Source organism: Vicugna pacos, chromosome 20 (assembly GCF_048564905.1).
Source record: "Vicugna pacos chromosome 20, VicPac4, whole genome shotgun sequence".
NCBI lineage: Eukaryota > Metazoa > Chordata > Mammalia > Artiodactyla > Camelidae > Vicugna > Vicugna pacos.
In genome coordinates, this window is record NC_133006.1 from 43,234,289 (window position 1) to 43,250,382 (window position 16,094).

Here is a 16,094-nt window from a genome sequence, read left to right on the forward strand (position 1 = left end):
GGGCGTCTCTGCCCCTGGGCTCCTGCACTGGCTCCAGCTTGTTAGGGAGAAGGAGCAGCTGAGTTTCAGGTCACCGTGGGGTCTGATTTGGTGGGTCTGTGTCCGGAGGGTGGACAAGAGCTGGAATCAGTGACCTGGGAGCCCAGGTTTCCACTTGGCCCCCCCACCTCCAAATCCAAAAGCACCCAGCAGAGGCGGGCAAGGCCGGGAGGGTTCAGAGCGTGTGCTGGGTCACACAGCTGTCTCCTGCAGCTCTGCTCACAATTTCCTAACCTGGTTTTGAAAACACTGCAGCCCCTCCTTAAAGCAGCCCCCCAAACCAAGCTGTCCCCGTGTTTTGTGGGGGCAGGGGTGCGGGGCGGGGAGAGCAGGCACCCTGCCAGTAGCCCAGGCAGCTGGCGCTGGAGACAGGCTGTGCGGAGGGCAGGTGCCGCTCCGTGCCCAGGCCCCTGCTGCCGAGTCTTCTGAGCCCAGGCCCTGGACACCTGACCCCGAGAGCATCTGAAGGGCGCTGGTGTGGTGCTGTCTTTCGGAGTTCAGGTCGGGGCTGGGGCGCAGGGCCCCTTGGAGGAAGCAGGCGCACCAGTGGATGAGCCAGTGGGGCCCTTCCCCCTGGCCCGGCACCGCGCCAGCCTGGGAAGGAGCTGATGGGCACTCACTGGGGGTCCCCCCAGCCCAGCGACTGGCATCTTCTTGCCATCCGGGCAGCCGTGGGATTGGATGTGGCTCCTAAACTCCCAGCCCTCGGAAGAACCTCACCTGTGGCTCACATGAAGGACCACGGATGGCCAGATTAGTGAATTTAAATAATGAACTGAACGTAATTATTAACATAGGGTAAGAATCCTTGGTATTGATGTATTAGTATGAGTAATGAGTTTGAATGACGCAGGGTGTTCGTAACCGTCTGGAACGATTCCTGCGACTGTGAGCTCACCCGCACCTCTGCGACGTCAATTCTGTCTTTCCGGACGCCGGTCCACGCGGCAGCACGCTCAATGATGCTTCTCTAGCATCAACTCATTGTCCTGCTGGGCTGGTCCTTCCTTCTCTCCTCGCTCTGCCAGGGGGCTGTCTGCCCGGAGGGGCGGCTGGTGAGCAGGTGCCCGCGGGGGCAGCCGGGGTGGTGGTGGAGAGAAGGGTGGGGCGTCTTCTATGAGAAGGCGAGACTCCCATCATGGGTGCTCAGGGCACTTGTTTTGAATTGTCACTTCTCAGCCCCAGAGCTTGCCTCAGTACTGGAGGCAGGGAGGATGCGGCACCCTGGTGGGGAAAGCCATGTAGGTTAGGACCACTCAGGATGCGTCTGGCCGGGTCGTGGGCCCTCGCAGGCCAGCTGACCCCCTGCCCCCTCCCCTCATGGCCCCGATGCCCCGGCTGATTCCCAGGTTGGTGGGGGGCGCCCGAGGGGAGTTTGTGGGGAGGAGGCCGTGGGGCGAGGCTGCATGGCGGCAGGTGGAGACACTCCTGGGTGTTGTGAGCGGGGTGGACCGGTTCTGGCACGTCTGCTGCCGGGGGGATGCGGCCCCCTCCCGGCAGACTCTCCCGTCCAGGCGTGGCCTGAGTGGAGCTGTGTGAAGAGTCTTTCTGAGCCGGGGAAGGTGTGTGATTTGTTCTGGAAGAACACAGAGCTCATTGTTTCCCCTCGGCCGCGGCGTCCCCTCCGCTCGGTCCGCCACCGAGACGCCCGCTGCCAGCTGCCACTTCCCGGCCTCAGGTGGTACTCCTGACAACCAGAGAGGAAAGAGCGCCTTCTCTCTTTCCTGGGATTTTCAAAAAGGGCTTTTGTTGAGGACTAGCCCTCGACAAGGTTCCCTGGCCTGTTGAAGCGGACAGAACTCATGATACAACCTGCAGGCGCACTTCTCACATTCAAAGCGCCTTAAATGCAGGCCCCTGGCTGGGCAGGGCCGTCCTGTTGGGCTGGCAGGCTTGTGACTTGCTGCGGATGCGCGGGGCCAGCCCGGCCGGTGTCTCCCCGGCGAGAGTGCCGAGCACACTCTCCTCGTGGACGCGTCGGGTGTTCAGGAGCCAGCTAAGCGCTGCGAGGAAGCCAGCGGCTGGTTAGCCGGCGCTGGCCGGCGGTTTTTCTTGGCCAGCCGTGTTTTGTGCCTTCATCTGGCATTTTGCTTTTTTTTTTTTAGGTAGCAAAACAAAAATATCTAAAAGATCCGATCACACACATGGAAGCCGCTCACACGCTGTGGCCCTCGGCTGCCGCGCGGGTTCTGGGTGCAGTAAAGCGAAGGCCAGTCAGGTCACGCTGCTGCGCTCCCTAGCACGCCCGCCACCCCCCAGGAACCTGCCTCTGTCAAAACCCCACCGGAAGAAAGGAGACCCTCCGGTGCCCCCGTACCTGCTTCCTCCCCAGAGGAAAGTCTTCATTTTCTTTGTTCCGTTCCCCCTTGGCCCCTCGACAAGTGGCTGGGGGTCACCTGCCTGGGGCAGGGCTCAGAGGCTGGCTCCCGGGACAGAGATGACGGGGTCTGGCGCCCTTTGGTTTGGTGATGAGACCGGGCGGGTTGCCACCTGTGCAGGTCCCTCAGGTGTATTCCTGGGGTGAGGGCAGCCTCGTCAAGTTTCCAGAAAACTCACCCAGTCATCCTGTGGCTGAAGACCCCACGGAGACGGGTTCTGGGCGCATTTTCCTCCAGCTCGCTGTGCGTGTGACAAACCAGGCAGGACCCCCCGAAGCGCTCCGCTCCTCCCAGCCACGTGACCATGCTCTCCGGATCGCCCAAGGGCCTTTTCATCAGTTCAAAGGAAAAATGTGCTATTTCAGACTCCGAACACATCTCTTTATAGCCGTAGAGTTATCACGTCACGGACAAAGCATGCTGCACCTGGGGGCGGGGGCGGGGGCAGGCCGCAGAGGGCTCTGTTGGGTAGGCGCTTTCCACTGCGTGTGCTTTGAAATCAGACTTATTTGGCTCTAAACTGCCATTCGTGGATGAGCCTAGAAGGGTTTGCTTTTTTAAAAAGGTTAAGCACAGTTAATCTTGCTGAGGTGCGTGTGCTCGTCTGGGCGGCACAGGGAATGTTCTAGAAGGAAGCAGGAGGTTAGACTTGAACTCGTCTTCCTTAAGAACCAAACGTGGGCCGCTGCGGACCACACGCTCCCACGTGCCAGCACGCACTCTGTGAAGTCAGCGGGGGCCGCACAGGCTGGGGACACACTCACACAAGACCCCCAACAAACAGCGACCTCCCAGCTTCCTCTTCAGCGAGAAGGGAGAGGTCGTGCTGTCTGGGAGCCGGCGGGCCGACGTCATCAGGTCTCGTAAGGCTCTTTGAAATCACCGTGGTGCCCGATCGTCGTGACGTTTTAAACGCAGGTCTCAACCTGACGGGAGCCCAGATTGGAGCAACCGTTTGGAGCAGCAGACTCGAGGCAGGAATGAAGGTCTAGCTTCCAGGCATCAGCCGGAACCCAGAGCAGACCTGTGAAGCTGCGAGAGCCACACGTGGCGCTGAATCACTTGGACGGCACGACGCCGTGTCCTCGGTCGGCAGGGGCTGGGGCCACCTGGCTGCTGACGCGGGGCCTTCATCCAGGGCCCGCTGTGTGGCCGGAGGTGGACTCTTGGCAGCTTGGTCACCTTCAGAAGTCATCCTGCGCAGCCTGAAGACTCATTCTCAAAGGAACCTGTGCTCGGTGCTCCCCGGACGGAGCACAGCCCGCTCTCACTCCTTGCAGGGTCGAGTTCTGGAACGTTGCCATGGGCTCTGAATTAGAGACGCTGACCGTCGCTCCTGGGGCAACACGGGGTTGGCTCCCGTGAGCCTCTGGTCACGGCGTTTCACCGCCTCATCAGCACAGGACCTTGTTTGACGTGGGCGTCTGTTCAAAGACGCCTTATTTAACGTGTGTGGTCGATCCCTTAACACTGAGCTCACTGCCAGCAGCACTGTGCCTCTGCCGGAAGCACGTCCATCTAAGACACTTCGAGCACCACGGCCTCCCTGCTCTCGGGAGGACGGGACGGCACCTCAGTCTGCCGGTGGCCACTGCGAACAGTGCAAAAATGTGGGAGTAAGACTGTAGAAAGGCGACTCAGATTCCGTACTGCTCTGTGCATGTCCACGGGTGGCAGTGAAGACGCGGGCAGTGTTGATTTTGGGGTTACATGAAATTTTAGCCAGTAGGAGAAGTCACAGTTTCGGAATCCATGAGTAACGGAGATCGGCCATATATTGGGAAAACCACCGTGCACTTTAAGATCTGCCAATTCTGGTTGATGACTGTTGTCTAGTCATTTAATCTTCAGTCTCATCTAACATCAAGCAAAGATAATTTGCCTCGTAAAAACCCCCTGCATTTGTACAGCATTTTGCTTGTAGAGATACCTGATTTTGGAAACAGCTCTTTACCCTTCTCTCCCCGCGAGGCAGCAGTGTTGCTGTGGTCTCATCTGTCTCCATCCTGACTCAGCCTCTCACTCGTGCAGGTGCGAGGCCGCCATGTACGCAACGTCCGTTCCTGTCCCAGTCGAGCGGGGCTTCGTTTGCAGTGAAGAGGTAGCAGTTCCCCGAGCCCAGCTGGGCCTGGACGGCAGGTGATGTTGCTGGTGTGTATGGGACACAGGGTCTTTGAGGGCAGGTGACTGTAACCGTTGAGAATACACGGAGTGGTGGTAAAGCACATACTACGTCGTCTGGCCGGTGGCAGGAAAAGTGGCTTCGTTGCCCGTTGTCATTGTCCCAGCGCAGCTTCTTCCTCGTGTTCGCCCGTCTCCTCGGAGCCCCGCTGGGGACAGACGCTCCATCAAGGAGAAAGGACGCTTGGCCAGCAGCCATGGTAGGTCTGCGCTCACTTCCGTGCGCTTGGTTTTCGGCAGATCTTTTCTTCACCATCACTGAGGACCTGAGGACACGTGCAGCCGTGGTGGTGAATTGAGTCTGTTCATCCTGTCAGCCGCGTGGCCGCGTCTCTGTGCTCCAAGAGGATTCAGGCACCAGCATGTCGGGGTCACGAGTCTGGAGAGTGGCCTCACTTCTCCGTTGCACGTCATGTCCGGACCGGTGTTCTGAACACAACACACGTGTGCTCTGAACCCAGTGCCAAAACACTCTTCTGTGTGTGTCAGGGTTCCCAGGAAGGATGGCCATGGTGTTCTGAGGGGGACAGTTCTCCCTAAAGAAGGCAGCTTCAGAGGTTTTGCTGGGAGGTCGGCAGTGTAGGCCATTTCCAGAAGGGCCGCCTTATGGAAGCTCACAGGTGCCTTCCTGGGACGTGACTCTGCAGCCACCAGCCAGGCATGCCAGCCCCGCAGCCGGGCTTGCGGGCTGGGGCCCTCAGGGCGTGGATGGGGCCCCCGCGCCGGCACGACAAGAGGCTGGTCAGAGTGACAGGCAGCTGCCTTTCTCAGCAACTTTATTCACTTGCTGGGGACTTTCTGCCAAATTCTTTGGGACTAAAACTTCTTGTCTGGTGCTGGGCCATGTCTGCCCAAAGGTACCTTTTTTGGAGAGTTTCTGCCAGAGCTGTTAGGCCTTCCTTGAGTCGGTGAGAAAAGAAATTCTTCATGTGAGTTGTTTGGCTTCAGTTCAGCAGTAACTCAACGTTTGACCCAGTGCACACAGGAGATGCTGCCTGTGCGACTGTCTCTCACACCCACGCACTCAACGCACACACTCAACACACACCCTCGGTCTGGCCGAGGCAAAGCCCGAACCACGGGGATGCCAGAGGCCCTCCTGCTTGGTTCTGCAGGCCAGGAGAGGCAGCAGGCCCATCGGAACCTGGGCACTTTGAAGCACAGACTCAGTTCAAAGTCTGCAGGGGAGACGCAGGCTGGGGGGCGGCTGGGAGACCCTTGCAGGCCACCTGGGCCTGCGTCCCCACGTGGCCTCCGGGGCGGTCCAGGAACATCCTCCCAACAGGCAGCTGCGTTCTGCACGAGGTTTGTTTTCCTGCTGAACAGGTGGCTTCTGGGACGGGGTGTTGGGTTTCAGATGGGCCCTCGGTCCCTCTGTCTCTTCTCTCATGTGAGGAGACGGATGAGCAGGGTGGTTTGTGTGGCCTCCTGGCATCGGGGTGGCTGCGAAGGGCGGGGACCGCTCCGTGTTGGTGTTTCGGACGAGGCCCGTGAGGCGCGGCGCTTGCCCCCACCTCCCTGAGCGGCAGCCAGCACTCCTGCCCCGTTGATCTTCTCAGCTCCGTATTTGCGTGGGAATTACCTGGAAAGGGGGCTGTAGGTGCTCACCTCCCTGCACGATGTCCAGAGACCCCTGGGGAAGCTGGGCTGTGTCTGCACGAGCAGGGCCTGCGGGGGAACTCCTGGGATAGTTTCTGCCACTGAGGAAAGGATTTTTTGCCCTGAATTATTGGCGTTCGTTCTCCGCAGAGACCAGACTCGCAGGGAAGCAGTGGGCTCATTATTTGGCACAATTTAAAGCAGGTGACTGAGGTCACAGAGATAGTCGGGAATCAAGTTGTTGGCCAGCCACTCACGGAATTTCCTTCAAAGTAAGTCTCACGGCTGAGAAAGCTTTATCTAAAACTTGGAAGTTCTTAAGGATTTTTTTTTCTTTTAAATTCATTTTTCTTGTTTGAACAGATGGTACAGGACATGGGTTAGGTAGAGACACGATGTAAAGGTAGACATCACCCAGGCCACGGGGCCTCCTGGTCGCAAGCCCAGCCCTGGGGTGGCTCCTTGTACGAGTTCCATGTGTGTCGGGGAGGGTGAGCTTGCTGTGTCCTTCTGGTGTTTCCCTGTGGAGATAAAAACAAATAAATAACGTATTGCTATGTTTCTTCTTTTCATAACCCAGACACCTCAGTTTTTCTCTGAACGCCGCAGCCTGCCGACCCCTCCTTGTGCTCAGGGGACATCTGTGCCGGGGCCGCCCGCCGTGCTGTGGGGCGGGGACACCAAGCTACTTAACCAGCCCCGCACAGAGGGAGGCTTTGCCTGGAGCAAACAGTGCGTTGGTGGGTTGACGTGGAATCTGTCATCACGTGTGTGCAGCAGTCCCCGCAGGGTAGATTCCCACACGTCAGGTTGCCAGGTCAAAAGTCGGTGTGTCTGTGGTTTGGATGGACGTGGAATCCTCACTGCTGCCATCCCAGCTCTGCGCCTCCTACGACCTCCGTGCGTCAGACTGGGGATTTCACCAATCTGATAAGCAAGACATGTTTTCTCAGTGCAGTTTTCATTTAAATTTCTTTTGAAGGAGCTAGAACATTTTTCACGTTTCCTGTTTTTGTCCACGAGCAGTTTCCTCCTCTGCCCCCTTTCCCTCTGGTAATTGGACATTTTCTTTTTGATTTATTGAAGTTCTTTATGTATGAGGAAGACTAATCCTTGTCTGTGGTATGAGTTACAAGTGGTTTTTCCCAGTTTGTCTGTTGTCCTTTGACTTTGTTTATTATGTACTTTTTTTCCAACTTTCAATTATGAAGACAGAAATCATCAAAAGAACAGTGCGATGATCACTTGCGTACGTGCCCCTGACATTCAGCTATTGATAGCAGCTACCACCTTTCCCTTTGCTGTGTGTGGTGAGCGTGTGTGTGTGTGGGCCTGTGCACAAACACAAGATGCAGGCGGCACTTGAGCATGCACCTCCTGAACGGAGGACGTTTTCTTACATGATCACCATATTCTTATCACGGCCAAGAAAATTTGCAATGACTCCCTCATTTTTCTTCTCAGAATTTTCTTGGTTTCCTTACTTTTTTTTCATATAGGCTTTAGAATTAGTTGTCTAGTTCCAGGAAAAAAACCCTTTCAAAAATTGAGATGGCATCCATATTCAGTTCAGTGAACTCAGAGAAGTTGGTGACTTCTGATACTGTCGTCCCATCAAGAACATGGTATGTCCTTCCACTGAAAAAATTCCCCCTTTGTATTCTTCAGGAGCCCTTTGAAGTTTCATTCTGAAGGCTTAGACATTTCTTGTTGAGTTTTTCCTGGATGTTTTGGTTTTTAAATTGCTCTTGTAAATGGTGTTGCCTTTCCCACCTTTTAAAGGAGAGTTGTTTGATATGTGAAGGTGTTGATTTCTATGTGCTAATTTTCTGTCTCACTATGGAGACTGTGCATTTGTGTACCTATATCACTGTACAAGGCAGCCAGCCAAGGGGGTGTGTGGCGGGACTTCAGCTTGCCCCCTACCCCGGTCAGGCAGCATGCTTGGGGGCTGCGACCACCAGAAAGAGGTGCCTTTTCTAAGCATTGGCCTGAACGGGGCACACTTTCCTAAGTTGATCAAAGACATGGTGGGGTCTCGTGGTGACCTCTCTTCTACCATCCTCAAGTATCGTGGTGTTGGCAGCTTTGGTTGATTCTCCTATGGTTTCCTGGTCGCAGTGAGGCCACACTTGAGCAGATGCAGTTTTGCCTCCCTCTTCGTTTTTATACCTCACTTCCTCGTCATATCTAATTGCTTTGGCTAGTGTCACCAGTACTGTGTTAATGGCTGTGATGATGGTGGACACTGTTGTTCTTTTACTGATGTTAGCAAGAATACCCTGGTGTTTCCCCAGGTTCACTTTTCAAAAAACCATCTTAACAATTTTTAAAATTTTGGTAAACTACCCATAACATAAAGTTTACCATTTTAACCATTTTTAAGTATGCAGTTCAGTAACATTAAGCACATTCACGTTGTTGTACAACCATCACCACCGTCTATCTCCAGAACATTTTCATCTTGCAAAACTGGAAGTCTGTACCCATTGCCTGCTTACCTTGTTTCCCTTCCCCAGCCCCTGGCCCCCACTGTCTGTGACTCTGACTCCTGCAGGGACCTCATGCAAGTGGAATCACACAGTATCTGCCTTTTTGTGACTGGCTTACTTCATTGAGAGTAGTGTCTTCAGGGTTCATCCGTGTTGTAGCCAGTGTCAGAATTTCCTTCCTTTTTAAGGCTGAGTCATATTCTGTTGTGTGGACAGACCACCTCTGTTTATCCGTCCATTGCCGAGGGACCCCAGTTTCGCTCTGAACGTCCACAGAGACGTCCTCAGGGAAGCGTCGTTCCCACTTCCTGTGGTCTGTGCAGCCCAGTGCCTGGCACCCAGCAGGTACAAAACAGATGTTTGTTGAGTACACAGATGATAAATTGATAATCGGCTACCAGCGCAGTTATGAAATGGGAGTTTATAAATTTACATCTTCCATGTGTATGCTGCTTTTTGGAGTTTAAAGCATTTCAGAAATGTACTAATTTTAGCCACACAACAGCCCTTCGAGGTAATTACCCCCATTTTACCATTAGCTCTCGTGCAGGTAACAAAGGGAGGCTGAGGACTCTTAAATGACGGGATTAAGGGCTCAGTAAGTGACAGAGGTGGGACTAAACTGATTTGTCTCCATGTTCGATGATCTCCCCCGCCACCACCTTTTACTGTGAAGTAGACGTGCGGCCAGAAGGTGCTTCCTGTGTTTGTCCAGCTCGGGGACCCCCCGGTGAAGAAGTGGGGCGCCTCACATCTCACCCGGAGAGGGTGCCTTGGGCTGCCCCAGGCACACCTCCTCCCACTGCCCCGAGGCGCCTGCTCGGCTCCTCGCGTCACCCCGAGACGTGGGTTTTGTGGAGTTTGTGGAGTTTGTGGAGGCGGGAGCGGCACTTTCTGTCTCCTCTGCTCTCGCTGCCCCGCCCACTCGCCCTGGCGGATGCCCGTGGGGCGGAGGCTGCTTCTCGTGCTGCAGAGGTCGCTTTGCGTCTGCGGGGCTCCTCTGCACCCACGTTCACTCGTGTCATCACTGCTGGACGTCTGCGTCGTTTCCAGCGTGGGGATGTTGGAATGGCCTTCCGCGCCCTTCCCGGGCGCGAGGCCTGACGTGCACGGGTGTCTGTGAAGCACACCCCTCGGGGGGAGGTGTCACACCCCGGGCGCCTGTGGCCCCCGCAGCTGGAAGGGCAGCCCACGGCCCACGGCCCACATCCTGCCCGAGGGGCGGCTCTGCCCTCCTCGGCGCACGTGCGCCCCCCCGCGCTCGGCTTCCGGCCCTCTGTCCTCTCAGGACGGTCCCTCTTCTGCTTCGGGGCCGAGCACCCTCCTGCTCTCCATCAGCCGAAACGCTGCGTCCCAGGAGGCGGCGGTGACTTTGGCCACTGACCTCGGTAGCCAGTTTCCCTGGAGGTGGGATCAGTGAGAGGACCAGGGCTGGACGCCCCTCGCTCTGGGCCGCAGCCTGCTCGGGGGGCAAGTCCTGTGTTCCTTTTGTGAAGTATTCTCTATGTCAGACGCGGCCCCGCCCCCAGCTGCCTCGTGGGGTAAATTGGCCCCTGGTTGGGGGGTCACTTGGGAGCTTCTGCCATGGTCTGCAGCCCAGGGCCTCTGGGCCCCGGGCCCCGTGGACCGTCTGAGCTTCGCCGCCTCTGCTGTCCTGGGCTCCTCCGGCAGAGGCCTCAAGTCCCGGGTCCTTCATCTCCTGCCCCGTCTCATGGCACTCGGGCCTTCACCCACCCTGGCCCGAGTCTCCCCGGCAAGCTGTCCAGCTCCGCCCAGCTGCTCCTGGACCACAGGCTGAGCGGGAGGCCCCAGGGTGGACGCTCACCACAGCTCCACAGCCCGCAGGACGGGGGCTCAGCCAGTGGAAGGAGGCCCAGGACTCTACGGCTTGCGGGGAGCACAGGACAGACAGAAGGGAGCAACGACGCCGGACCCCAAGTCAGTGCTGGCCCTTCCCTCCTGCCGTCCGCGCTCCGCGCCTGGGCCCAGCTGGCATTCTGTCCTGTGTCCTCACCTCACAGACCAGCCCTGACGGCAGGTGCGGCTGCGGCCCTGACCAGCTCGAACTGCAGGCTGTTGTCACGTGGCGAGGGCTTCTTTCTGAGGCAGAGGAGTGGATGCAGGTCCGGAAGGTTCCGGGAGGACTTTAGCTTCCCAGGGTGTGCGGGTCCCATGACAGCAAAGTGTGGGGACACCATCCCAGCCATGTGGGGCCACAGGCTTCCTCCTTCCCAGGGGCTGCGCCTTCTCTACGCTGGTTTCGTCACTTACTCTCAGTCAACACAGTATTATTTCAAAAAAAAAAAAAAAACAGAAAGAAAGGCTCAGGCAAGCTTTCCCAGCCGAAGCGTGAGTAATTCATCTCTCAGCTGCCCCAAGGAAGTGCTGTGTTAACGAACCTGAAAGCCGCGTATCCTCAGATCGCTGATTTCAAAGACAGAACGTGGCAGGTGACTCTCCCATATCTTCTTGTTTCTGGGGTTTTGGTTTTTTTTTTTTTCAGTTTAAATTTAGAGCAAGAGGTGGTGGGAGGTTGGAGGGGAGACACCCGCAGGGCACCTTCGCACCCACCCCGGGCACCTGTGCCTGGCTCGTCACCTCGCTGGACCATGTCTGCGGTGGCCAGCCTCACCCCGTCCCTCAGGCCCACAGCCTTGGCCCTGGGAGCTGAAGGTTATAAATATGTTGTTGGCTCTTTGGCCAAGAGCCTGGGTTCTGGGGAGAATGGAAAGCTGCTTCCCCGGGGCCTGGTGGTTATTTTTAGCTCGTCCTGGCCCTGGTGGACCTCTAGCCCTGCAGTAGCTCAGCTTCTCACGCGGGGGATCCTCCGCTGCTCAGTCCTCCACAGCCTGTAACTCACTCTGTGGTTCTTTCCTGGAAGCCTCCAGTGTCCTGCCGTTCCTGAACCTGGGGTGCCCCACACTGCCTGGGGTCTTCTCACAGGCTGAACGCAGGGCTGGCATCCACAGAAGGAAGCAGCCTCTGTGGGCATTCAGTGTTTGGCGTCTTTGTGTACACGCAGCGCGGCGTAAGGGTGAAAAATCCCTGTGACTGTGTTACGTCACGTGCTTGTACTTACAGCGGTGCACCCAGACCCTTCCTGGAATCTGGCTCTCCCACGTCTCCATCCCAGTGTTTCTGTGTCACCAGAGCAGAAATTAACTAACAGTCACGTAGCCTCTCTCCCTTCAGGGGCCTCTAACGCGGTGATGGGGCCCCCTCCCCAGGTGGAGACACGCCGGGCGCGGGGCTCTTTGCAGCTTGGGGGATGGTGTGCGTCAGGCCAGGCCCTCTTTGCTTGTCGAGGCTGCCGGACGCAGGCTGCAGCAGCTCTCTGGAGATTAGGAAGGCTGGATTCTGATCTCAAGGCGAAGAGAGATCCCTCGTCCCTCAGGTCACAGCACACAGAGCTGTCTGCTGTCCCCAGCAACTCTCTTCCGTCCTTTCTGCCCATTTCTTCCAAGGTATCTTTTCCCCCTGCTTCTTGCAAATTAAAGGTAAGATCATGGAGTCTTAGAGCAGGAAGCCTACAGGGGCTAATTTTGGGGACCAGGCGCCTGGGCTCTGAGGACCTGTGGCTCGACCACAGCCGTGGTGGCGGCCGGTCCACCGGACCAGAGCCCAGGAGGGGCAGGCTCCCGCCACCGCCCACCCAGACAGCCAGCCAGCCAGCCAGTGGTGGGCCCGGGCGTGAGCGAGAGCTCGCCGGGCACTCCCCCAGGGTCTCATCCGCAGGCTCTGAAGAGGGGTTTGTATGACTTTCCCGGGACGGGACCACGGGGCTCTGGTTCATCCCACCTCGCCGAGCCTCTGTGGAAAGAGCTGTGGTCAGACTCGATGACTTCACCCCGGATTTATGGCCTGTCCAAAGCCCACAGGAGAGATGGGGGGACATGGCTGTCTGGTGACGAGAGCAGGATTTATTTGGTACGAGGCGGTCGCCACCGAGGGGCCGCTGACAAAGTGTCGGCTGCGGAGCTCCTGGAACAGTGGGGCTTTGGACAGGGGGCGTTGTTTTTGGAGAGATGGCGGAACAGCCCATTCAGTTGTCTGTTGTGCTTCGCACAAGAATGGGTTCCAGCAAAGAAACACAGAGAACAGAGTGGTGGGTTTTCTTCTCGAGCCCCACCCCCCCGACCTCAGCCTTTCCTCCTGTGGTTCCCTCTCTGAGTTGTTCCAAACCAGGACTTTCCACATAAAATAGTGAAACATAAATGAAAGAATTTTTCTAGCCTGGTTGCTCCGTGTCTGCCTGCCGGCTTCACCTCCAAACGTCGGTGTCACCGTCAAGGGTGGGCCCACGTCTCCCGGCGTCCACTCCCGCTCTTGCCCTCAGAGAAGGACGGTCAGAGCACCAGGCTAGCCCTTGAGACGGCAGCGCAGTGACCGGGAGAGACGGGGCCCGTGGCGCCCAGGTAGGGAAGTCTGTGGAAGTCACGGGGTGCCTTGCAGGTTGAGGCCTTGACGTGAACTCACGACTTCAGGGATGTTTCCCAGGATCTTCCCAGCCGTTCGAAGTCACTGTCTGCAGAGTAACTGTGGCGACCCTGATGGTGCCCTCGAGGCTTGTGCCGTGGCGGGAGCCCTCGGCTGCGACTGGCCTTGAACATCGCATTTCAGATCTTTCTCACGGCTGCGTTTTCCAGACCCGGCCTGTGGCCCTTCAGCAGGATCAGAGCTGAAGGTTAAAAATGAAGTTTTACTTTCCTTTCCCACGGGGCAGACGTTCAGAGAAGACGGGGCTGGCTGACAGCACCCTGGCAGCCTCCTTGCGCTCCGACCTCTCCCAGAACTCCTTCTCTGGGCCTGATGAAATGCATGCTTTCCTCATCAGAAAATGAGGTTCCCACCAGAACCAGGCCAGCCTCGGTTCCCAGCTGCGAGTGGGACGGCCTGGGGTGGCACCGCCCTTTCCTGCCCGGGCGGAGACCTGGGCCGTAGGAAAGGTTTCAGAGTCAGGCGTCCGGGGCTGCCGTGTTGGGAGGGAGAGCTTTCGGCGTTCCTGGAATCCCCTTCTTTCTGGAAGCGAGCAGACGGAGACGCAACCGTGAGCCGGGGGAGCCAGCATTGTGACTGGGCCGGAGCAGGCGGGAGGCTGGGGGGCTGGCCGTCCGAATGGAGCAGCGTTCTTGCCCCGAGCTCCGGGTCCTGTGAGCACACCTGTCCGGAGGCCTTCCCTCCCTCTCACTAGCTGCGCAGGCCCGACCTAAAAGCCAGACTCGGACTCTTAAATGTTTCCCTGGGGCGCGTGGGGCCATGCCTGCCCTAGCTGTGGGGGGCCGGCGCGGTGGGCCGGCACGGGGCCTGGGGACTCGGGGGCTCTGAGCTTTATGGTCCCAGCCCCTCTCAACACTGAAGCCCTCTGGGCTGCTAAGGGCTTCGGTTCCCACACCTACAGAGAGGGGCCAGGCAGGGGCCCCCAGGCCCAGGAGGACCCCAGGCCCCTCCCTCGTCAGTGGGTGGCCGTCACAGGACAAGCCCAGGGCCTTAACTCAGCTCCCCTTCCCGCGGGATTAGGGGTTCGTGGAGAGATAAAGCGGTGCTGGAAGCTCGTGTTAATTGAGTTCCTGGCCGGGGACCATGATTAACACTTCGAGGTGTGGAGAGGAGGCCCGGTCTCCGACGGGCAGTCGCCCTCCCTGCGTTTCCAGACGCCTAGAGCCGCGGGGAGGGGATCGCAGGGTCTCCCCACCGCTGGGAAGTTGGACCCGGTGCAGTGCAAGGCGCGGGGCTCTGGCTGTGCAGGCTGGGCCGGCCGACGCGTTCAGGTCCCTGGGACCTGCGTCCTCTACCCGGGGCAGAGGGGGCAGCCTTTCTATATCCAGCCAGAAAATTTCCTGAACAAAGCATCCAGACCATCTGATGAATGTCTGTCTGACTCTGAGGGAGTTTGGAGTTGAGGCTGCTCTGGAGTCCAGGGCTGCAGCCAGCAGCTGATTGTGGGGGAAGGAGGGGCCTGGGTCACCTGTCAGCACTGCTGGTCGCGGTGCTGGGCCCGCCGTGTGCGTGGGGGCCAGCGGTGCGTCCGCGGGGAGTGGGCGGCCGGACCGTGGTGGTGCAGGGAGGACATTCAGAGTCACTTCCCTGCTCCAGGCCATCAAATCTGGCCCCGGTGTGATTGGAGAGGGGCCAGGGTCGGGGCTAGGACTTCCTGAGTCCAAGCTTGCTTTACTCCGGTTTGCTCTCAAAGATGGAAGTAAGCCGTGAAGAGAGTGTGAATGAGACAGGGCGGTGGTGGGCGGCGGCGCTCCCAGCCAGGTGCTCCACCTCTTGTACTTCCAGCTCATCAGCCCCAGAAAGGGCAGATGCGACCCCGGGAGGCAGCGGTGGCTCCAGGGGGAGGTGTCCCCTACGCTCGGCCTGAGGGGCGTGGGGTGACTGGCTGTGGTGTCGGGCCCAGGAGTCCCCCGCCATCTGCAGGGGACTTTCTGACAGCAGGGCTGGCCGTGCCCACACGCCATGAGGACATCTGTCTCTTCACCTAGAAGTTGCAGCCTGGTACCTGCAGGTCAGGTTCCAAATGTTCTGAGTCATTATTTTGAAAAATCAGGAATTTAAAACCCAGATTTCTAGCTTACCTTCCAGAAGGCAGAGGATGTGATACTGCACCTGTGTTTGGCATGGCGGGTGGGTGGGGGCCCACTCACCCAAGCAGACATGTCAACGTGTTGGTCAGGGGGGCAGCACCAGAAGTGCCTGTCCTGCTCTGGTCACCTCTGCCCCTGTGTGGATTGGGCCCACCAGCCTGTTCGAATCTAGTCCCCACGAAATAGCCCTTGTGGATCCTTCGGTCTGCAAACCTCCGGTCACCCGGAACCGGGGCGGGTGGCGGGGTTCTCACTCCGGGTCCACAGACTGCCCCCAGCCCTGCGTGCATGCCGCGGGCCTGCAGAGCTGGGCACAGACCTTGGTCTGGGGTGACCTCAGCCAGGAAAGCTCTGCCCCCTGGAACTCTTCAGCCCCTCCTTCTCTCACCCCTCCTTTTGGGGTCTACAGTTGTAGGAGCGGCTGTTCTGGGGTCCGAGGGGGCCCAGCCGGAGGCCACTTGAGAGAACTGCTCTAACTTGTGTGAGCTCTCTGGGGGGTGGGGGGTGGTCCCCGCCTGGTGGCAGGTGGTCCTGGATCTTACCTGCAGCCCACCGTGCTCTTGTTAAGTCTGCCTGTTGACCAAGGTCTGTCAGAAAGAGAACAGACCTGAGCACGCAGCCACCACGGGGGCACATCCTGAGCAGCCCCCCCGGCCTGCTGCTGTGTAATGAGCCACCCCAATTCAGTGGTGTGAAGGAGCCGTTCTAATACGTGGCAGATTCCGTGGGTCAGATTTTGGACAGGGACAGCCTGTGTTTGCTGTGCGATGTCTGGTGCCTCAGTTGGGGAGATTGGAATGGCTGGGCCGGGGATGGCG

General features: G+C 58.1%; 1 long non-coding RNA gene across 2 annotated transcripts in view; it reads left to right on the forward strand.

Annotated features, from left to right (window-relative positions):
• LOC140687858 (uncharacterized) overlaps positions 1-16,094 on the forward strand; it is a 151,764-nt gene that overhangs the window by 6,953 nt on the left and 128,717 nt on the right. Inside the window, exon 3 of one of the 2 annotated variants that reach the window (XR_012062518.1) lies at positions 4,449-6,717. The exons of the other annotated variant lie outside the window; for it this stretch is intronic. This is a non-coding gene — a long non-coding RNA (uncharacterized lncRNA). Of the gene's footprint in view, positions 1-4,448; positions 6,718-16,094 lie in introns of those variants that run through there. 2 annotated transcript variants of the gene reach the window in all.